Source organism: Pantherophis guttatus, chromosome 2, assembly GCF_059756535.1.
Source record: "Pantherophis guttatus breed Tessera chromosome 2, ASM5975653v1, whole genome shotgun sequence".
Taxonomy (NCBI): Eukaryota; Metazoa; Chordata; class Lepidosauria; order Squamata; family Colubridae; genus Pantherophis; species Pantherophis guttatus.
The window spans coordinates 111,700,052-111,724,132 of record NC_142064.1 but is presented as its reverse complement, the minus strand read 5'-3'; the positions used below and the strand labels follow the sequence as shown (position 1 = coordinate 111,724,132).

The 24,081-nt window shown below is 38.8% G+C and overlaps 1 protein-coding gene and 1 pseudogene across 1 annotated transcript in view; one reads left to right on the top strand and one right to left on the bottom strand.

The window, feature by feature from the left end:
* Positions 1–24,081, top strand: part of LOC117677548 (ultra-long-chain fatty acid omega-hydroxylase) — a 103,195-nt gene that overhangs the window by 49,301 nt on the left and 29,813 nt on the right. The gene's annotated exons all lie outside the window — the stretch shown is intronic.
* On the bottom strand, positions 190–22,581 carry LOC148115261 (uncharacterized; annotated as a pseudogene).

The following is a 24,081-nucleotide window of genomic DNA, read 5'->3' as shown; positions in this document are numbered from 1 at the left end:
CCACACGCACACACTCAAAAGGTGAAGCTATCCGGTTTAAACGTAGTTTACACGGTGGTCATACAGTAAGCGCTGAAGTTCTTTGATGAAAAACAAAGTCGGAGACGCCCGATTCCTCCACTTATCCGGCTTTATAGAATGCCCCCAAGCGCCCTGCCCTTGCTCACTTGTACATTTAAAGTAACCGCGCTATTTACTCATTCGGGTTTGCTGTGGATCGCCAGTTACTTCTGGATCTCGCTGTCCCTCATATTGAATGGCGTTTGCTTCCTTTAACACCGTTTTATTGCCCCTGTCCCCAGATTCCCATACCGTCCACCACCTGATATCACCATGCCTGCTAAACGCTACAACACCCCCCTTCACCGTGTCTCTGTTCTTCTGGCTTGTCACAGTCCCTGGGATCATGTGTCGAGGGAATGGCTGACGCTCGACACCTAGGACATCCAAAGCCATTAAGGCTGAGCCCATTAAGATCACAACTCCTCAGCCAACCCTGAGAAAGTCTAAGGTGACCATTAATCCAGTGCCTACTGTCATTACTGCACAGACCAAAACTGGTAATGATAAGATACATAAGGTTGACAAAGTGTGCATGGCTAAACCTTTACATTTGGATTGTGCACATATTTTACACTGCAGGCTAGGCCATGCCAGCTTCCCAGTTATTAGGAAAATGCAAGATTTTTCCGATGGCCTTAAGATAAAAAATCGTAATACCATTTGGAATGTGCCATCTGTAAGGCAGCAAAATCAAAAACTGCTGCTACACCTAAGGTCTCTTCCCGACGTGCAAGGTACCCTTATCAGCTGGTACACATGGATTTGGTTGGTCCTTGTCAGGGCATTTATTAATCCCATGTTTGGCTCTGGGACTAATTACCCTGGTTTAGAGTAGATGAATCGAGGCTTATTCCTTGTTGCAATATTCTGAAAAGAAACGCGAGAAAGGTTTCTAATAAAACTCATTTATTTGTTATAAAGAAAATAAAACACCTCACTAACTAAGAAAAGTTAATTGTTACATTTTTTAAAATAATTCTTGCCGGCTATCTGAGCCGGACCTCTGGCAAGAGAACAAAGGAAAGAGTGTGAGAGCAAGTGAAGGAATGTGGGTGGATGCGGATACACGTAGCTTACTGATAAGAAGTTGGCAAAGCTACGGAGAGTCTGACAGTCCAGAAATGATGAGTTCAGCTGGCAAATAATATAACGCAGTGACATTCCCCTTCTTTTGCCAGTTGAGCGAATATCAGTACATCATCAAATAAGGCACATCTTCTCACGCAGATACTCGTGTTGAGCTGCTGGAAGTGGTTTGTTGAGCATATCAGCGATTTGATCATGTGTAGATACATATTGCATTTTGACAAAACCTTTTTTCACTAAATGCTTTATGTTTTGGTAACGAATGTCAATGTGTCTGGACCTAGAACCTGTAAAATGAGATTCAGAAATATAAACCACCGATTCATTGTCTTCCATCACGGTGGTCAGTCGGATCGGGTGTGTCCAGATATCTGTGACTAAAGCATCAAACCAAGTTAGAGAATTACATGCATCTGAAACACAAGCATATTCAGCTTCAGTAGATGAACAAGAAACAAAATTCTGTTTACGTACTTGCCAATAAACAGGACATCCATTTAAGAACATCATATAACCTGAAGTACTTTTGCGTGATTTCTTATCACTTGCCCAATCAGAATCTGCATAACAACATAATTCTGCATAATCAGTATGTGTTGGTTCTAACAATAATTTCATGTGTTTGGTGTATTTTAGGTATCTCAGTAATTTCTTAATACATGTCCAATGAAACTGTTTTGCCTTACCTACGTGTCGTGATAAAAGATTAACACTAAGTGCAATGTCGGGTCTGGTCCAACTACTAATGTATAACAGTGACCCAATGACTGAACGATAAAGTGTTTGATCCTCGAACTCAGGACTTTCTTCTTGTGTCAAGTTGTGAAAATCTGTTTGCATGGGTGTCTTTGTTGTGTTAGCATCTTTCATGTTGCAATGATGCAAAATTTGTTCAATTTTATCTTCTTGTGAAAGACTAAACCCTTTCTGTGTCTTTTCAATCTAAACACCTAAATAAGTGCTGATATGACCTAATGATTTCAATGTGAAGTATCTCTGCAAAGCTTTGGCAAAAATTTCACTCATTTGCTTATTTGGACCAATATAAACAATATCATCAACATAAACAAGAACTATCTCATATGCATTGTTAGATCTTTTTGGGAACACGCACTCATCAGTTTCGGACTTAATAAACCCCACTGAATTTAGTTTGTCAGTAAGACATAAGTACCACATTAAACCAGATTGTTTCAGACCATAGAGACTTTTGTTTAGGAACCAGGTATCCCCTTCTTGCTGTCGGAATCCTGGGGGACTTCTCACGTAGATCTCTTCGTCTAGGTCTGCATGTAGATAAGCCGTGTCAACATCAAACTGGAAAACTTCTAAACCAAGGATAGTTGCAGTTGCTAAAGCAATTTTTACACTCTCAGTTCTAACTGTCGGTGAGTAAGTATTTGTGTAGTCCTCAGGATAACGTTGAGCGAAACCCTGAGCTACAAGTCTGGCCTTGTACAGTGACTCACCATTTGGTTTCTTTTTGATTCTGTAGACCCATCGAGTGCCAATGACCTTTTTGTTTTCTGGAGGTTTTGCAGGTGTAAATACTTTAAGTTTCTTTAGCCTGTCCATTTCAACCTGCATTGCTTCATACCATTTGTCTTGCTCTGAATCAGGGAGCTGCTTGATTTGTGTGAAATTATCAGGTGGAAGTGTGACATTGCAAATCAAAGGCAAGGGTGCTTTTGTCAGTTGCCAAGAATATCGTTGTGGAGGGATTCCTTTTGTGGCCCTCTTGGAACGTCTCGGGACAACTGTCCAGTCTTCTTCTGCTTCGTCCTCGTCCTCACTTTCGTCGCTAGCGTCAGCATCCGCGGCTTGCGAAGACGGAACATCGGGTTGAGAAGAATCAGTGAAATCTTGATCATCAATCTGCATGGCATCAGCAGTATCATCTCTGGGAAAATAAACTCCAGGATCATTGGAATGAATCCTGGACCAGTCAATATCTTCTTCAAAATTAGCAGATTGGGAAATCACAATTGCATGTTTAGAGTCAATAAATTTGCTCCACTTTGAGTTATCATCAATACCCATAAATCTCAGTCTCTTTGCTGCTGGACTTCCTTTTCTTCTTTGAGCTAAGGGAATGTTCACCATAGCATATGAACCAAAAATATGAATGTTTTTAAGATCAGGCTTGTAGCCATACAACATGAAGAAAGGAGTCTGATTTGTTACACTGCTCCAAGTACGGTTGACAATGTAATTTGCATACTTGATAGCTTCACCCCAGTATATCATACCAAGATTGGCGTCTTCTAGGAGACAACGCATCATGGTTTGCAGTACCTCTCCATTGTGAGCCGGTGTGTCAGGGGATGAAGTCTGATGAAGAATTCCATTCTTACGCATCCAGTCCTGGAAACGCTGAGACATGAATTCGGCACCACGATCACTCTGGATTCTGGCGATGCGAACTTGGTGTTGGGTAGAAACAAGGGTTGCAAAGTCTTTAAAGATCTGAAAAGTCTCTGATTTTTCTTTCATAGGATACACATATCCATATCTAGAGTAATTATCAACAATTGTTAGAAAATATTTTCTACCACCAAATGATGGCGGGAATGGACCAACTATGTCAATGTGAACCAAATCAAAAATGCGTGTTGACAGGCGTGTAGCGCGTTTGGGAATGGCTGCTGCTTTGGATTTGGCCTTCTTGCATACAGCACAATCCAAAAACACCTTACACCCCTTTAGATCCAAACCTTTTGCGAACTCCGGCATCTTCCTAAGAACACGGAAACTGGCATGCCCCAATCTTCTATGCCATTTATGGATACACCTGGAATGCAAAGGTTTACCAGTTAGTGAATTCTCAACATTAACATTTTTATGCGGAACCTCAGGCTTGCTCTGAGCAACCTGTTTACCAACTCTATTTTTGTTGGCTTTAGGAGCCTTAGGAATAGCAACAGGATCTCTCACTGGAGCATCTCTCTCTGGGCCTGTGCTCTGCCTTTTTGGAGTTTGCATACTTGCCTGTGTTTGTGGTTTAGGCTTTGGCTTTAAGTAATAAACACCACCAATTAGTATGGTTTCAGCAACAATATCTCCATCTTTAACTATGTAACTTGCTTTTTCAAGGTGGTGAACTTGGAACTTTAACATTCTAGACAAGTGATACTGACTAAGCAAATTACTGGTTGCTGTTGGTATGTAATAAACATCAGGAATGAATGCATCGAGCTCTTCAACATAAACAGTTCCTTTTCCTTTGACCTGACAAGGATGATTGGAGAAAGAATAAAGTTCACGTAGTTCAGGTTCAGGCTCGTGCATTTCTGTGAAGAGTTCCTTTCTGTAGGTAACATGCAATGCTGCACCACTGTCCAAAGTCCACAGGAGTCGTCTGTCGTACTCTGGTTGAGGTTGTGGATCATTGGTTAAAGCCAATGTGGCGAGTGGAGTTTGTGGATCACGCCGGGGACCACGACGACCTTGTCTTCCGCCTCTGCCTCTGCCTCTGGAATCTGTTCCTCTGGGCTGGTACGTGACGGGAGCTGGAACTCGTTGGGGACAATCCCGGGTGGCATGTCCCACACGATTGCAGGTGTTGCATCTTGGCATCCTTGGAGCGTAGGTCCTTCCTCGGAAGGGGCGCCTAGCTGGAGCTCTTGATGCGGGTGGTCCTCTCAAGTGTGGTGTGGCTAGCATGAATGCCTCTTCTTCAATTAAAAGTCTACAGACATTGTCCACTGTGCGTTGAGCAATAGGGACTTGGTTAATTTTTGTAACAGCATCTTTCCATTCATAATTCAAAGAGTTAATAATGATGCTGATCATTTGAATATCTTCAATGTTATGGCCTCTTTCTCTCAATTCTGTTCTCAGACCTTTCAGTTTGGTCAAATGTCCTCCAATTTGTTCACCGGGTTTCAATCTCGAACCGTGGAGTTCAGACATTTTTAGTTTTGACTCACCAGTTAGTAGAGAGACAGAAAATGCCTGGTAAGGAGCCTGCACTTGGTATGCTGGCTGTGCTGGCAGGAATGCCTGTGGTATTTGCTGTGCCTGTTGTGGACCTAAAAATGGTCTTGGTTGTGCCATTGGAGGTGGGCCAGGAGGTGGCCCTATTTGCACTTGTGGCTGGGGCACATATGCAGGCATTTGTAGCTGCTGTGGCTGATGCACTGGAATCTGCTGTATTCCAGTTGCCATTTGTGCTTGATCTGCAATATTGGCATGACCTGCTGGAGATGCAGTCATTTGCCTTTGCTGTGTTCCATCTAAAAGGACACCAACACCGCCAGGGGGTGTTTGAGTTTGGGCCTGTGGAAACACTTGTGGCATTTCAGCTTCCTGTAGTAAATTACTTTTGCCAGCAGATGGTGCTGCACCTTTAGCTTTGGGCAGCTTTGCATACGTGGGATTGTATGCTTTAGAGTAGGAGTGGTTATGTAAGACATGTGTAACTTGATCAGGGAGACTTTCATGTGACGTATGCAGTGCTCTTTGCCTTAATTGGCCTGACACAGAATCCACCAGGGGGAGTGTCTTTGGCTCTGAGCAAGAAGACAATATGGCGCTTTTTGAAAAATTTAAGTTATCTCCCTTATCTTGCTCAAACATAGATATAGCCATTTTTGCCTGGGATAGCTGCTGTTCATAGAGTTTTATACGGTCACGATAGGCTTTCATAGCCATCTCACGCTGGGTGAGCTCAGGGCTTTGAGAAGAGTAATGAATTGTTTCTCTCTCTGTGTGGGAGGAATTTTGCTCAGCAGTTTGCTTTAGCCTTGCATCGAGCGTTACAAATTCAGAAGGTTCTGGGAAGACTTTTCCAGAGCTTGGAAGATCAGAAGAAAATGTTACTGACCTCAGTCGTAAATCATCATCTTCAAAAACAGCTTCTGTCTTATCTGTCTCCATTTCTGTTCCCACGGCTTTTTCTTGTTCCAGGCGTGTGGCTGTAGTAAGGGGCTGGAAATCTGGAAACCTCCTTTCTGCCACCTTCTCAGCAAAATACATTTTGTATTTGTTTTACTTCTGTTTCGGCATCTCAGCAATATAATTAGCGTACCTCAGTAGCTAAAAACTAATTGCCTATGCGCTCTTATCAGAAATAACAAAACAAGGAAAAAAGCCATAAATCAAACCGTCCAAGTGCTACCAGAATGTCAGGGCATTTATTAATCCCATGTTTGGCTCTGGGACTAATTACCCTGGTTTAGAGTAGATGAATCGAGGCTTATTCCTTGTTGCAATATTCTGAAAAGAAACGCGAGAAAGGTTTCTAATAAAACTCATTTATTTGTTATAAAGAAAATAAAACACCTCACTAACTAAGAAAAGTTAATTGTTACATTTTTAAAAATAATTCTTGCCGGCTATCTGAGCCAGACCTCTGGCAAGAGAACAAAGGAAAGAGTGTGAGAGCAAGTGAAGGAATATGGGTGGATGCGGATACACGTAGCTTACTGATAAGAAGTTGGCAAAGCTACGGAGAGTCTGACAGTCCAGAAATGATGAGTTCAGCTGGCAAATAATATAATGCAGTGACCCTCCCTTTAGACCCTCCCTTGGCAAGGGGTGTTATTTTTTAACGGTAGTCGATGATTACTCTCGTTATGGCCATGTATTTACTTTAAAGGACAAAACTGAAGTCTTTACCAACTTCAAATATCTTTACAACCAGATCCAAACGCAACACAAGGTGTGCATTGCTCAGGTGCAGAGCAATAGGGGAACTGAGTTTACATCCAGGACTTTTGAAAAGTGGATGAAGGAGAGAGGTATTCTCCATTTTAAATCATTGCTGCAAACACCTTCAGAGAATGGCATTGTAGAAAGGAGAAATGGCGTGCTGCAGAATGTCATGAACTGCTTACTTGCAGATGCCGACATGAGCCAAGGTTTTTGGGCAGAAGCAGTCAAAATGGCTAATTATCTAGTCAACAGGACATGGAGTAGTGCCATTAACCAAACCCCATACTTCCTGGTCCACGGAAGGAAACCTAGCCTCTCACACCTGAGAATTTTTGGTTCCTATGCCTGGGTCCATATTCCCAAGCACCTCAGAAGAAAGGGGGGCAAGGTATCAAGGAAGCTCAGATTTATAGGTTATGCAACCGGTAGCAAGGCCTCTAGATTTGTAGACAAAAATAACCTTGTCATTGTCTCAAGATCAGCTTCCTTTGAGGAGGGGTCAAATCCAAATTGAATTCATTCCAATAAATCCGGTTATTCCCCTATTAGAAATGACACTGAACTACCAGCACCACCTAAAGAGGATAAACCAACATACTCCAAACTACAGACCAGCGAAGATCCAGATAGTGATGAATCCCTACCTGACTCTGACGATTTGGACAAGCAATCCCTGGGTGACTTCACACCTCCTGCCTCACCAAAACGTCCATATCTTCACAGCACCTGGGACAGAGGCCCGTCTCATTTCGCTTGGAAAGATGCATCCGGCAGCTCCAATTCTGACACCGATGCTCCGGATGACAGTGATGATGATGAGTGGCAATTCCCCAGACGGTCAAAACGCTCCAATAAAGGGGTGCCACCCAAAAGGTTGGACATTGGCTGTGTGGCCTCGGTCAGCAGCGTTACCATGGCCCCTAAAACATACACAGATGTCCTCCAGCTTCCCGAGGAAGAACAGTGCAGGTGGAGGGTGGCAATGGAGCGAGAAATGGACAGTCTCAAAAAAATTGAAAGTCTTCATCCCCATGGAAGTCCCCAGCAGAGGAAGGCAATTGGCACCCATTGGGTCTACAAGGTCAAGCCAATGCCCAACAACAAACTCCTTTATAAGGCCCAGCTAGTAGCACAAGGCTACGCACAGCGCTACTTACAGGACTTTGATGAAACCTACTCCCCACCGTGAGAGCAGAAAGTGTGAGGGCTGCTTTGGTCACCGCAGCAGCACATGGGGAACACATTTTTCAATTCGACGTGCAAACTGCTTATTTACACGCACATCTAAAACAAAAAAATTATGTCAGAGGTGCCCCCGGATTCCAGCAGCAGGAAGGCCACACCTGGCTTCTGAAGAAAAGTTTGTACAGCCTCAAACAATCAGGCAGAATGTGGTACAAATGCCTGACTACAACACTCAAATCATTGGGTTTCCATCCATCTCCAGCTGATAAATGTACCTTCACAAGGGATACCAAAGGTGGGATAGAGAAAGTCCTAGTGTATGTCGATGATATTTTATATATAGGGCCTGACAAGGGGGGATGTAATATATTTGCCAGGACCCTACAAAAAAGGTTTACTCTAAAGTCTTTAGGATATGTGGACAAGTACCTAGGCGTACAAATCATCACTACACCAAAAGGTTTTGCACTCTCCCAAAAGGAGAAGATAGAGGAACTTTTGGTGAAATGTAAAATGGAAGATAGCAAGCCAACTGCTATCCCAATGCAGATCGACTATTATGGATTGGCACACAAGGATAGCCCAGAGTTCCAAAATAATACTCTATTTAGGTCAGTGGTCGGCTCATTATTATATATAAGTAATTGGAGCCATCCAGACATTGCCCTGGCCGTGAACCTGCTATCCAGACAAGTGGAACATCCTACCCAGTTCCACTGGTTGGCCATTAAAAAGTTATTAAGGTATCTCAAGACCACAGCAGATTACGTGCTTCGCTTGGAACCTGAGAATAGAGACAAGGCCCAATTAAAATGCTTCGCGGATGCGGACTGGGCCGGAGATACCAAGACACGTAGGAGTACTTCGGGCTTCTTGGTACTATTAAATGGGGCACCCATCCATTGGCATGTGGGGCAACAGAAATTTGTTTCATGCTCCACCGCTGAGGCCGAATTTGCATGCCTATCGGAGGCAGGGAATGATCTGATATGGTTTGATGCCTTAATCTCTAGCATCTGGACACTACCGACTTTGCCCATCCAAATTATAGAAGACAACACCGGGGCCATAGGCATTGCCAAAGCCTATGCGGTGGGGAAAAGATCCAGACATATTGATATCCGTTATCAAAATGTTAGACAACTAGTAGAGATGGGGTTTATATCTTTAACACACTGTCAGACCAAACATCAAACAGCTGACATTTTCACAAAACCTCTACCAGCAGATAGGCACAAAGATCTGTGTAGGAAGTTATGTCTCACAGGGTAAAATCTGTTGTGCATTGCATTAGTGTGTTTGCATGCCATTGGCTCGCAAGGAGGGGAACTGTCAAGTATTTGCAAGCCATTGGCACATGTATCATATAGACACCAGTGGAGGCAGAGAGTGTCTCCACCCCTATGTGGAAAGAAGGGGCTTACCCTGAGTATAAAACCCCCTCCAACCTTTTCCACCTTGCTCTCTCCATCTCTCTCTTTTCATGTTTGTTCCTCATGAGACTTGATCTCTGTTGTACATAGTTAATATGATTTATCATATGAATAATTACATTTAAGACATTTATTTATGCATCTGCCTCTGAACTCTTCTATGCTCCTGGGTGTTTCTACGATCCCAATTCCACATTATCTTTTAGCAGTACATTCTAATCCCACCAAGTTCCTTGGGGGTCCATTTCCTTCTCACCACTGTCTTCCTCATTGTCAGATTTGTTTTCTTGGGTTTGGTCTTAAAGATTGGTCACTCTCCCTTTCCATTTTTAGTTTAAAGTCCTTCTGGTAAACTGAGCCAGTTGTTTTCCAGTGCTTGTGAGATACAGCCCATCTCTTGCCAAAAGCTCTTCTGGTAGGTAATGTAAAACACAGTCTATAAATCCAAAGATATCTGAATGGCACCATTCCATAAACCAGTGGTTTATTTCTAGAACTCTCCGTTGCCTTGTTGAGTGTTGACCTATGGTTGGCAGTATGAAAGAAAAAACTACCTGCACACCATATTGTTTTGCTTTGATGCCTTGTTGCTCCTGGTCCCTAGATATTATTTCCAGGCTCTTGGTTGTATCATTAATCCCAACATTTGTCTTTGGGATTACAAATAACATTTTTGCTGTTCATGTACTAAGAGTTCAACCTTATTTTCCGTTTCTAGATATCAGTAGATAGACTACTGTATAAAAACCTTTATGAGACTATATTCTTTCTAATCTTTCATACCATGGTCCCAAAGTCTAAATCTTTTCATGCTGACTTTCATTTGCATAACCAGCCATTGATTTGCATTATTCTTTCTCTTTCTAGCCTTTTTTCCTGGACTGAAAGGATGGTTAAGAAAGCCACTTGAACATAAAAGTCCTTGAATTTTTTCCTAAACCTTGAAAGTTCAGGTAGTCTTCAACTTACAACAGTTCATTTAGTGACTGTTAGAAATTGCAATGGCACTGAAAAAGTGAGTTATGATTGTTTCTCACAATTACAACCATTGCAGCATCCCCATGATCACATGATCAAAATCCAGACCCTTGGCAACTGACGCATATTTATGATAAAAAGTTTTTTGTTTTTCAATTACAAAGATAAACATTCCATCTTTCCTTATGCAGTGTGTCATCTGGGTACAAACATCTCTGTGCAATTTCTTTCACCATTTGCAACACAATTCACATTCACATTCACATTATTTCTCTAAACTTAATCTTATAATATATTAAACAATTAAAAATTGTAAAGCTCTCCATTTTCTTCTTAATAACTTCTAATGATAATGTCATATTAACATTAAACATCATTATTCTCATCATGCATGTACTAACAATTTTCATCTTATTATATCTTAATTTATTTTCTATTTGTTCTTTAGCCTTCTTCATTTCCAAACTTCTTTTTTATTCTCCAACTAAAATACTTCCCATATCATATAATATTCTGTTTGTTCTTTCTCCTTAATTGCTAATGTTAATCTGTTCATTTCTGCACATTCTAATATTTTCCTAATCACCTTCTCATCAATGGGAATCTCGTCACTTTTCTAATGTTGTGCAAATACAATTCTAGCTGCAGTTAATACATGAATAATTAAATATACATTCTCTTTATTATAAATTTCAGGTAAAATTCCTAGCAGAGTAATATTTCTGGTTTCAACTCAATACATTGTTGTATCATCTCCTCCAACCATATCTTAATTTTTGTCCAATACTTCTTTGCTTCTCCACATGTCCACTACATATGATAGTAAGATCCAGGTATTTGGTGGCACTTCCAACATTTAGCTGATTTATCTTTAAACATCTTTGCCAACCTCACTGGTGCAATATGCCATCCGTAAAACATCTTATACAAATTCTCTTTATATGCAGTTGACATCGTTAATTTATACTTCCTGTCCCACAATTTCTGCCATTTATCTAATTCTATTGTATAATAAAAAAAAGGGACACAGTGGCTCAGTAGCTAAAACACTGAGATTGTCAATCGAAAGGTCGGCAATTCATAGTTCGAATCCCTAGTGCCGCGTAATGGGGTGAGCTCCTGTTACTTGTCCCAGCTTCTGCCAACCTAGCAGTTCGAAAGCATGTAAAAAATGCAAGTAGAAAAATAGGAACCACCTGTGGTAGGAAGTGTCACATGTAAATGACTAACCCTATGATTGATTGATGTATATATCAAAAGGATGTAAATATTAATTCCCTTTTCCAATAACCACTCCCTCATAACTCCTCCTTACCTTGACTCCGCCTCCTTAGTATATAAGCCCCATCCCGCTCCTTCATCTTGTGCTCTCTCCTGTCATGATACCTGTTAAGATGTTTAATAGAAATAATAAATATATTTATTAGAAAAGGAATGACTTCTATGAGTTATTGGGCTTGATCCTTGAATCTACATAACAGGAAGGTAACAGTATTCCGTGCACTTTTGGCATTTAGTCATGCCGGCCACATGACCACGAAAACATCTTCGGACAGCGCTGGCTCTTCGGCTTTGAACTGGAGATGAGCACTGCCCCCTAGAGTCAGGAATGACTAGCACATATGTTCAAGGGGAATCTTTATCTTTACCTATCGTATAATCAAAGTTTTTCACCCATGCTATTGTTGTTTCTTTTACTTGTTCCTCTTCCAATTTTATACCAATTTTATAGTAACTATACAATTTCTTTATTAACCTTTCTTCTGTTCCTGTTAAGATTTTATCTAACTCTGTTAATTCTATGTTGAAACCCTGTAATTTAGCATCTTTTTCATATCTAGACTGTATTCTGCACTTGTGAATACCATGTTATATCAATCCATAGCTCACTCATTTCTTCTTTCATTTTGAGTTCCCCTTCTTCATTCAAAATATCTTTATATCTGACAATATTTCCCATATTAATAATATTTGGGTGAATCAATGCTTCCATTGTTGAAAGCCAAACTGATATCCTCAAATAGTGTTGTTCTTTAGTTTTCTCCCACACTGACATTAGTGCATTCCTTATATAATGTCTCTAAAAATATCCATGTATCTTATTTTTTCTATACCATAGGAATGCGTGCCACCCCAATTGTAGATCATGTCCTTCCAAAGTCAATAATCTTGTATTCCTCAATACAATCCACTCTTTCATCCATGCTAGTACTGCAGCCTGATAATACAATTCCCAGTTTGGTAGTCCAAAGCCTCCTCTACTTATATCTTGCATCATTTTCAAACCAATTCTTGCTTTTTTTCCCTTGCCAAATATACTTGTGTATTATTTTATTAAGTTCCTCAAAATATTTTGTTTCCAGTTTTATTGGAATTGTCTGGAATAAATACAATAATCTTGGCAGTATATTCATTTTAATTGTTGCTACTCTTCCTAGCAGTGATAATAGCAGATTCTTCTACTTTTCCAAATCTACTTGGATTTCTTTCAGCAACTTACAATAATTATCTTCCTTAATTGTTACACATCTTGCTGTCAGCTGGATCCCTAAATATTTAACTTTCTTTACTATCTGAATATCTACTCCAGGGGTGAAATGCTCCTGGTTCGGACTGGCTCGGGCGAGTAGGTAGCGATGGCGGCGGGCAGTTCGGAGAACTGGTAGCAAAAATCCCTGCCACCGCCCCCCATGCCCAGCTGAACCGCGCGATCATCAGAGCCTTTTTTTCCTTTTAAATGGCTCTGATGATCCAAGCTCTGATGACCCCAGCTGAGTTGCCTGCTAATCGGTAGCAAAAATCCCTCCCCCTCCCCCCCTCAACTTGCTTACCTTAGCTGCTGGTCACAACACCTTGCTGTAAACCCTGCAATCCATTGCATCAGCAAGCAACTGAATCTCCCTGCCTGCAATCAAGCAGGCAGAGAGTTGTGGACTTCAACTCCCAGAATTCCTCAGCCAGCAAAGCAAAGCTGGCTGAGGAATTCTGGGAGTTGAAGTCTACAAGTCTTAAAGTTGCCAAGGTTGGAGACCTTGTTCTATTGGGTAAGTTTTTTTCTCCTTTGGGAGCTTTAAAAAAATATTTAATTGGGGTTTTTTTAAGTTGTTCTTTTTTTAGACCTAGCCATTTAAAGTTTAGGAAGTTTTAAATTTAACTGCTTTTATATAAAAATAAAAATAAAAAAAAATAATATTTGTGCAGCTTTCTGAGATTTAGTGTGTTTCTGTAGTGTTTCACTTTAACTACACAAACACACAAAATCTCACAAAGCAAAAATTAATTTAGGCCCTGTTGTTAATGAATCTTCCAAAATAAAAGCTAAATTGTCTGCAAACACCTGCAATTTATATTTTTCCCTTTTAATCTCCATGCCTTTTAGCTCTGTGTAATATTTCTATTTAATACTTCCAACGTCAATATAAACAATAATGGAGACAGAGGACATCCTTGTCTTGTACCTAAAATTCTTAATGCTAACTTTCACAGTCATATCTCCATTTACCATCACTTTTGCAGTTTGCTTATGGTATATCACCTTAATCATTTTAATAAATCTCTCCCCAAAATCCATCTTTTTTAGCTGTGCTAGCATAAATTGCCAATTCACATTGTCAAATGCTTTCTGTGTTTATATATAAACTAAAGATATATCTATAAAAATATATCTATATCTTTATATATCTATAAAGATCAACACCATTTGCTTCTCTGGATGTGCTTCATAATATTCCAAGGTGTTTAAAATTATTCTCATATTATTTTTAATTTGTCTCTTAGGTAAAAAACCATTTTGATCAGTATGTATGAATTGATTTAAAAATCATTTTAGTCTTTCTGCAATTATTGACGCAAATATTTTATAATCTGCATTTAACAAGGATATTGGTCTGTAGTTTTTTATTTGTTGTAAGTCTGCATCTTCTTTCAGTATAAGGGTAATATATGCTTCCATCCATGAATTTGGTTCCTTTGCCTCTAACAAAAGTTCATTAAATACTTCCAACATTGATTTGCTTAAAGTTTCTTCCAGTTCTTTGTATAGTTCTGCTGGTAGACCATCCGGTCCTGATGACTTCCAATTCTTTTGCCTCTTAATTGCTTCTGTTAACTCCATCATAGATATACGTTCGTCTAATGATGCTTTAACTGTTTCAGGTATTTTAGGTATTTCCACTTTTTCTAAGTATTGTTTTATTTTCTCTTCCTATATTAACTCTTGCTCATATAACTTCTTATAATAGTTTTTTTTATTGAAAAGTTTTAGAGAATGTTACAAATATTTTCCCATCCCCCCTCCCCCCCCGACTTCCCAGAGCAAAATACAGGGTATAGCATTCAACAACCAAATACTAACATAAGCTAACCATCTATAGACTCCTATCTTCCTTTTGGGCTTTAACTCCCCTTTTACTTGACTAAATATAAGTACTTTTCTAAAATCTCTATTTTCATTCATAAACTATTTGAAACTTTTTAGTCCGATATTTGTTTTGAATATAGTCAATTCATCTTCTCCATTCCAAAATATATCTTTCATTTGAATAGTCCTTCAGATATGCTGAAATTTTGGCCATCTCTGCTAAATTTGCTACTTTTAGTGTCCATTCTTCAATCGTAGGCAAATCTTCCTTCTTCCAATACTGCGCCACCAAAAGTCTTGCTGCAGTTATTAAATTTAAAATCAAATTAGTCTCTATAAGTGTACAATCTCTAATTATACCCAGCAAAAACAGCTGTGGGGTAAACTTTATCTTCTTTTTAAGAATGTTTTGCATAATCCACCATATTTTTATCCAAAATGCTTTGATTTTTTTACATGTCCACCATATATGATAATACGTGGCATCATCACACTCACATCTCCAACACTTAGATTGTAAACTTGTGTACATATGAACTAACTTTTTAGGATCTAGATGCCATCTATAAAACATTTTATAAAAATTTTCTCAGATTTTGAGCTTGTGTAAATTTTACATTTCTAACCCATATTTTTTACCCACGTTTCCATCATTATTGGTTCCTCAATATTTTGTGCCCATTTTATTATACAATCTTTAACTAACTCCATTTCTTAATCTATTTCTATCAGTGTATTGTATAACCTTTTTATATGCTTTTGACTCTGGTCCCTGATTTGTTTTACCAAGTTTTCATCCGTTTGCCTGATACCAATTTTCTGATCCTCTTTCCATCTAGCTTGTAACTGTCCGTACTGAAACCAAGTTTGAATTATCCTTTCTTCTTTTAATACATTCAAAAACTTTAACTGTAATGTACCTCTTTCCATATTAAGAAACTCTTTATATGTAATCACATCTTGTTTTTGTTCTACATTTATATTCTCTATCGCATGTCTGGGTACTGCCCATATCTTATCTTATCTTATCATTTAGTTTATATTGATACTTTTTCCAGACACGCAATAAAGCATTCTTTAATATATGGCTTTTAAAAGTCTTATCCACCTTCTCGTCATATAATAAATGGGCATGCCAACCATATAACAAGTCATATCCCTCAATATTCAAAATTCTTTCTTCTGTTAAATTAATCCAATCACTGATTGCTGATAGGACAGCTGCTTCATAATATAATCTTAAATTGGGCTTTTTGAGACCTTCTCTTTCATGTATATCTTGCATTATCTTTAATTTTATTCTCGGTCTTTTCCCTGCCCAAACGAAATTATTAATATTCTTCTGCCATTCCCCCAAATTTGCGTCTTTTTTGAGTATTGGTATCATTTGAAAAAGAAATAAAAACTTAAGCAAAACATTCATTTTTATTGCTGCTATTCTTCCCAACAGGGACAATTGTAGTTTTTTCCAATTGTCCATCTCTTTCTGTATTTTTTGCCATAATGGTTCATAATTATACTTATATAATTTTACATTTGAAGTTGTAATATAAACCGCTAAGTATTTAACCTTTTTTACTATTTCGAATTGTGTTACTCTTTCTAGTTCTTCTTTTTGGTTTATAGTCATATTTTTAGCTATTATCTTTGTTTTCCGTGTGTTTATTTTAAATCCAGATACTTGTCTATTGATTAATTATATCCATTAAACCTATAGCCAATTGCACTGGTTGGGTTAAAGTAACAACCAAGTCATCTGCAAATGCTCATAATCTGTAATCATAATGCCTAATTTTAATTCCCTTTATTTTATCTGACCCACGTATTTTATTCAACAAAAGTTCCAAAGTCAAGATGAACAGTAGTGGAGACAGGGGACATCCCTGTCTTGTTCCTTTTTCAATTTTAAAGGTTTCTGTTAAACTACCATTGATTATTATTTGTGCTGTTTGTTTCTGGTATATTGCCTTAATAGATTGGGTAAAATAATCTCCAAACTGCATCTTTTCTATTATTTTCATTAAAAAATGCCATTTCAATTGATCAAATGCTTTCTCCGCAACCAAAAATATAAGCACTGCAGGGACTTGGTTATTCTTCCCCAAATACTCCAATATATTAACAATTTGCCTTACATTACTTTTCATTTGTCTCCCTTTTATCAATCCAGATTGATCATTATGAATCATCTGTTAAATAATTAACATTAACCTGTTTGCTAATATTTTAGCAAAAATCTTATAATCTGTGTTAAGATTATAGGCCTGTCGTTTTTTGGCTGACTATGGTCTTGGTCCTCCTTCGGAATCAAAGAAATAAAAGCTGTTCTCCAAGATGGGGGTACATCTCCTCCAAATTGTATTTTACTAAATAATTCCTTAAGTGGTTCCACCATTTCTAACTGCAAATTTTTATAATAGTTGGCTGTCAATCCATCTGTTCCCGGAGCCTTACCAACTTTTAACTGCTTAATTACCAAGAGAATTTCCTCAGAAGTTATGGGTTGATTCAATCTTTCCCTTTGCTCTTCTGTAACTATAGGAATATTCTCCTTCTGTAAGTATCTATCTATATCTATACCTTGGATTCTATCACTAGCATACAATCTCGTATAAAATTCTAGAAATGCTTTTTTAATCATATTTTGTTGATACACCTCTTTACCTTTATAATCTATTTTCTCTATAATACGTAACTTTTGTTTTTTTCCTTAACATATATGCTAACCATCTACCTGGTTTGTTCGCATTGCAAAAAGTATTATGTTTAGCATATTGTAAATTAGTTGCAACCTGATCTGCCATCAACATATTAAACTGCCCTCACAATAAAATAATTGCTTCTTTTATTTTCTTATCTGCTGGATTCAATATTAATGCCTGCTCTTTCTTTTTTATTTCCTCTTCTAACTCCATCTGTTTTTTTCCCTGTCTGCGTCTATATATATTATTCAAATGTATTAAAATACCTCTCATATATGCTTTGCTTGCATCCCAAACCATTTCCATGGGTGTATCCTTATGCATATTCATAACAAAAAATTATTTCATTAATTTTTTACATTCTTTCACATTTTCCTCATATCTAAACAAATTTTCATTTAACCTCCAAGACCTCCTGGGACCCTTTCCATATTCCAGTTCCATCCAAACCGGGCTATGATCTGTTAAGATTCTTGGACATATCTTCGTCTTCTTCACCTTAGAAAGAAAATCATTAGTAATCAATATAAAATCAATCCTAGAAGAGGATTGATGCCTATCAGAGAAGAATGTAAAGTCTTGTTCTTCAGAATTCCGTTCTCGCCAGATATCTCTCAGTTCCATATCATCCATCATATCGAAAAAGGATTTAGGCAATCTAGCACGCATTTGGATGTTTTGCAAAGACCCCTTTTTATCTTTTTGGGTATCCAGTACTCCATTCCAGTCACCCAGTAATATACACGATTTATAATCCCATTGTATTAATTTGGTATGTAAAAGCTTATAAAATTTTTCTTGTTGATTAGGTGCATATACTCCAATTAAAAGTATTTTTCCCCTTCTATTAAAAGTTCAATTGCTATGTATCTTCCTTGGGCATCTGCTTCAATTAATTTAGCCATTAAGTCTTTCTTTAAATATATAACTATACCATTTTTCTTCTCTGGAGTAGATGCAACAAAGTGTGTTCCCAATCTTGCATTTATCAAGTATTTTTGGTCTCTTGTTCTGATAATGTGTTTCTCGCAGACAGATTACTTAATTTTTAAACTGTTTCAAATAATGAAATATTTTCTTTCTCTTTTGCGGTGAATTTAAACCATTAACATTCCACATTAAAAATCTAGTTGCCATTCTTGGCACCTTGAAGCTTTTGGAGTGCCAACTGAAAATCCTCCTGAATTTTCATCTTCGGCCTTGCTCCTCCCACTGCTTCTGTTTTTGTAGTTTCTTGGATTATCATCTGGGTTTGCTGTGTCTTTAATTCTTGTTCTTTACGTTTGGTTGCCGCTTGAGTCTGTCTTTGACCCTTTGATTCTTCTATTTTTTCAAATGATTCCAGAGCTTGAACAATGCCTGAAGGTTGCAGTAAATCTTCTTGAGGAATCGAGGCCCCTCCTTGAACCTGTGCCTGCATTCCTTCCTTCCCCCCCTTTCTTGCCACCTCTGCTTCTTTTCTTCTCCCGGCTTCTGAAGACAGTGGGCATCCAGCCTTTAGTACATTGGTGTAAAAATCTCTTGCCTTTCAAACTGTATTGAGACGATACCTTTCTCCTGAATAATTCACCACTAATCCAGCTGGAACTTCCCATCTGTACTGTATTTGGTGATTTCTAAGTTAATTGACCAAAAAGGCATAATCCTTTCTAGCTCTCAACATTTTGGGGGGTATTTTTATTACTAAATATTACTAAAACTTCCTGTCCTACCACTTGGATTTTATTTTTGTAAGAAACTTGTAAGATTTCATTTCGTGTCCTCGTAGTAAAATAAATTACAATGTCTCTTGGTAATTGTCTCTGTCTAGCAACCCATGAATTAACACGGTAAATTTTATCTATTTGCCATTCAGACTCTACCTTTGAATCTCCAGTTATTTGTGCAAAAGCTTCTGCAAAAATCTCTCTCAAATTCTCTTGATTGTTTTCTCTCAAACCTCTTACTCTCAGGGCAAACTCCATCGCTCTATATTGTATCATTGTAACTTCTGCGTCTGCATTTTCCATCTTAGTTTGAACCTCGCCCATTTTATTCTCTAAATTCAAATTGAACTGATTAATTTCTTCCACCCTTTCTTCCAACGATTCGATATGTCCTGCCAGACTCTGAAGCGCCAAAACAATGTCTTCTCTTATTTCTTTATTTCAAATTTGAATTACCTCCTTAATTTCAGCCATCTCCTCAGACACATCTTTGATTTTTTCCTCAAAAACAGAGGTAATTTTTTCTTCCGAAACCAAGGCTTGCCTCTTTAAAGCCTCCTGAAGGGCTTCAAGTGTCAGTATTTGAGGATCCACTGGGGCTGACAAAGTCTGCAATTTAGATGGTTTTAAATGGGGCTGTCAACCTTGACAAACACTTTCCTCTTAACTTTCACTTTCCACACCCCTTTAGAGTTCCAGCGCCATTTCCTTTCCTCTTTGTTTTACAAAATAGCCTCAGAAGGAAGAAGTATAGATACAGAGTTAAAGTTCAGTATTTGCAATTCCTGTAACTCCTGTCTTTGCTCTGTCTGCTTTTGAATTCACTGTTAATTGTTGATTGCAGGGGTGGTCACGGCATCTTGTTCTGCTTAAAAGCAGAAGAGACCTGGATCCAGAACTCTGTCAGGCTTCTAAGGAGCTCTCACCCTCCAAGCTCCAGAATTATTCCTGGGGCTTTGGGGGAGCTCTACCTTCACCCGGCTGCTCACCTCCCCCTCTTCTCCTGAGGGGAAAGTTTCCAAACTGCTAGACAGCAGATTTACACTGTCTTGGCAGTTTTACAAGATCACGGGGCTGACGATCCCAAAGGAACGTCCAATGCCTGTGGTGCCACCGGAAGTCTTATTATAGTTTTGAATCACTTTTTTGGGGGGTTTTCATTTCGGTAGTGAATTTCCCCTTCATTATCCATTAGTTTACCTATCAATTTCTTTTTCTCTCTCTCTCTTTTTAACTTATATGCCAGCCATCTTCCTGGAATGTTTGCATTTTCAAAAATGTTTTAACACTTTTAATTTTCCATGCTAATTCTTCTTTCTCCATTAAACTCAATTTGTGTTTCATTAAATCCATTTGGTTCTTTATTTCCTTTTTTTGTGGATCTTTTTGTAATTCTGTCTCTAACGTCTTATGTTCTTCTTCAAATATTCTTTGATTTTGTTTCTTCTTTCTGTTTTGTTTTCCTCTGTATGTTATAACTAATCCTCTAATATATGCTTTGGCTGTATCCCATACATTTTGTAACTATGTTTTTTCTTTTCTATTCTCTTTGAAGAAAAAAATCTAGTTCTCTTTCTACATTCCTTTTCTTTTAATATTTCTTGGTTCAATGTCCATCTCAATGTTCTTTTTTGTCCATTCCATATAACTTTTATTGGATTATGATCCAATAAATTATGATCAGCCAGGGTCCTTGGGGGGAGGGATTTGGGAATACTTTCAATATGTAATTTTCATGCCTATTGCCTCAGATCTTGCTTTCTTTTCGTTGCATTCAGTTCATGCTCAGTAAAAGTACCTTTCTCTACAAACATGGAGTTGGGACTTTTCTTTCTTGAGTTTTGAATGGAGGCACACCTGACGGTGCTTCATGGAAAGTTTTGCCAGCTTTTTGGCAGAAGGTAATCCGCTGCAGGCAGTAAAGTGTGCTTGCTTGGAGAATAAATCAATGACAGTCCAAATCACCGTATTTCCCCCAATGACCGGGAGTTTGACAATTAAGTCCATTGCAATCTCTTCCCAGGGTTTTGTGGGTTCGGCCATGGGCTGGAGAAGCCCAGGGGGTTTCCCTGATCTGGACTTCATGGTGGCACAGATTGTGCAGCTTTTTACGTAGTCCTCTACATCAGTTTTCATCCTTGGCCACCAGAATTGTCTTCTAGTCAAATGGAGGGTTTTTAAAAATCCAAAGTGGCCCCCTAGTTGAGAATCATAATTACGCTTTAGCATCAGGAGTCGTATGCACATAAATCTTACTCCCTTTTCAAGCCAATCCCTCCCTTAAAATTAAGTCCATCTGGTTCTCCTTAAACCACATATTGTTTGAGAGTGCCGCTTTTAGCTCTGCTGTCAACTTGTCTTCAGGGAGGGTGGAACCGCACCACGTTTGTGCTCTAGTGTGTGTTTGGGCTTCTGGTTGGATATCAAAGATTATGGCATCCACTACCTCTTCTCGCTGGCTGTCAAACTGGGGCTTTCTGGACAAAGCATCAGCCAATAGTTTCCCACCCGCCCCGGAATGTATTTTAGGTTGAAGTTAAAGCATTTAAAATACTGAGCCCAGTGAACTTGTTTGGGGGAAAGCTTCTGAGAGGTCTTCAATGCCTCAAGATTTTTGCAGTCAGTCCACACTTCGAAAGGCTCCTTTACTCCCTCTAGGAAGTGTCTCCAGGATAAGAGAGCCCATTGCACCACAAAAGCCTCTTTCTCCTATACCACCCATCTGCATTCACTGTCCCTTAACTTTTTTGAAACGTAAGCACAAAGCATTAATTCATTTTGAGTGTTTCTTTGCAGTAAAACAGCCGCTACTACCATGTCCCTAGCATTGGCTTGGACTATAAAGGGTTTATTTGGGTCAGCGTGCTGGAGGATTGGCTCCACCACGAATAGGTGTTTTAGATGTTCAATGGATTTCTGACAGTCCATTGTCCAAGCAAGGGGGTGGTGGGTTTTGGCTGGGTAGGAGACGGACCAGTTTTTAGAAGCTCAGTTAATGGGAGTGTGACCTCTGCAAAGGACATTCGGTATCTTAGATAGTCCAAAGATTCCTTGTGGAATTCAGATTTGGACAGCTTCACATAGAGTTTGGCAGCTAAGAGTTTTTTCAGCACTTGTCTGACTAGTTTGACATGCTCTTCCATATTTTTGCTGAATATAAGAATGTCAACCAGGTAAATCAGGAGCCCGTTATACAGGTGTTCATGTAGCACTTCATTGATCAATTGCATGAAGACTGCGGGGGCCCCTTGAAGTCCAAAAGGCATGACCCGGAATTGGAAACTGCCCAGCGGGCAGTTAAAAGCAGTTTTCCATTTGTCTCCCTCTTTTATGCGAACCTGGTAATAGGCTTCCCTTAGATCTAGCTGGGTGAAAATCTTGCCTTTTGACAAGTGGTTCAGCAAGTCCTTCATTAGGGATAGGGGGGTAAGTATTTTGTATGCAAATACAGTTCACACTCCTAAAGTCAACACATAATGTCAGTCCCCCATCTTTCTTCTCTTTAAACAATATAGGGGTGGCCACTCTAGATATCACTGGATCGATGAACGCTCTGGCTATGTTGGTGTTGATGTACTTCCTCAACTCGGTCATTTCAACAGGCATCATGGAATACATCCTGAGCTTTGGTAACTTGGCTCCAGGTTCTAATTCAATGGCACAATCCGTGGCTCGATGAGAGGAGAGGATGTTACACTCCTCCTCACTGCTTCGGCTAAGTCTGTATATACTTTAGGAATCTGGGGTTTGCCTGGAGGCCTGTCTGAAACGATGGCTGCTGTTTCTGGCAGCTGGCCCCTATGGGTTGGCAGTCTCTTGGAAGGAGGGACAGGGACAGATTCTGACATCTTTGGCACTACTATAAATCATATAAATTCCCGATGTCTCCCAAATTCCAATCTAACCAGTTCAGTAATTTGGGTGGCTGGGACTCCTCCAATTAATGTCCCATCCACCTGTTCAAACTTAATTGGGCGCTTTAAGGCTCTTGTTTTGATCCTTAATTGTTCAACAATTGGAAGCCCAATTAAACATCTGGTACATCCTGTATCTATTATTGCTGGTACTTCTCCTTGCTCCCCAGTCTCTAGCACCACCAGTTTCTTTTTTAAAAAAAGTTTTTTATTTTATAGACAAACCAACATACAATACATAATCATTCAGTGTATCATCTGAGTACATCTTTTGTGTCTTCTTCCTCCACCACTATTTATCATACCTTCGTTTATTATAACATTTCTCCCACATTTCTTGCTTTTCTATTAATACATTTATCTGTCTTCTTTCTCTTCTTTCTTCTTCACTCATTTCATTACAACATTACCCTATATATATATCTCTTCTCTAACCAATGATAAAATTGTCCCCATACCTTAAAATATTCCAATTCCTCTCTTTCTTTAATTATCAAAGTCAATCTATTCATTTCTGCACAATCCAATATTTTCTTAATTACTTCTCCCTCTGAAGGGATTTTCACTGCTTTCCATCTTTGCACAAATATTATCCTCGCTGCAGTTTTAACATGTATAATCAAATATGTATTTTCTTTACTACATTTCTCTGGTAAGATACCCAATAGGAACAGTTCAGATTTTAAATCCATATGTTGTTGTACCATTTCTTCCAATCATATTTTAATTTTAATCCAATAATTTTTTGCTTCTGGACACGTCCACTACATATGATAATAAGATCCTGGTGTCTGGTGGCATTTCCAACATTTAGCTGATTTATCTTTAAACATTTTTGCCAATTTTTCAGGCGGCATGTGCCATCTATAAAACATTTTGTATTGATTCTCCTTCTATGGTATGGACATTGTTAATTTGTAATTCCTTTCCCGTAACTGCTGCCATTTATCTAACTCAATTGAATATCCAAAAATTTTCACACAAGCTATCATTGTTTCT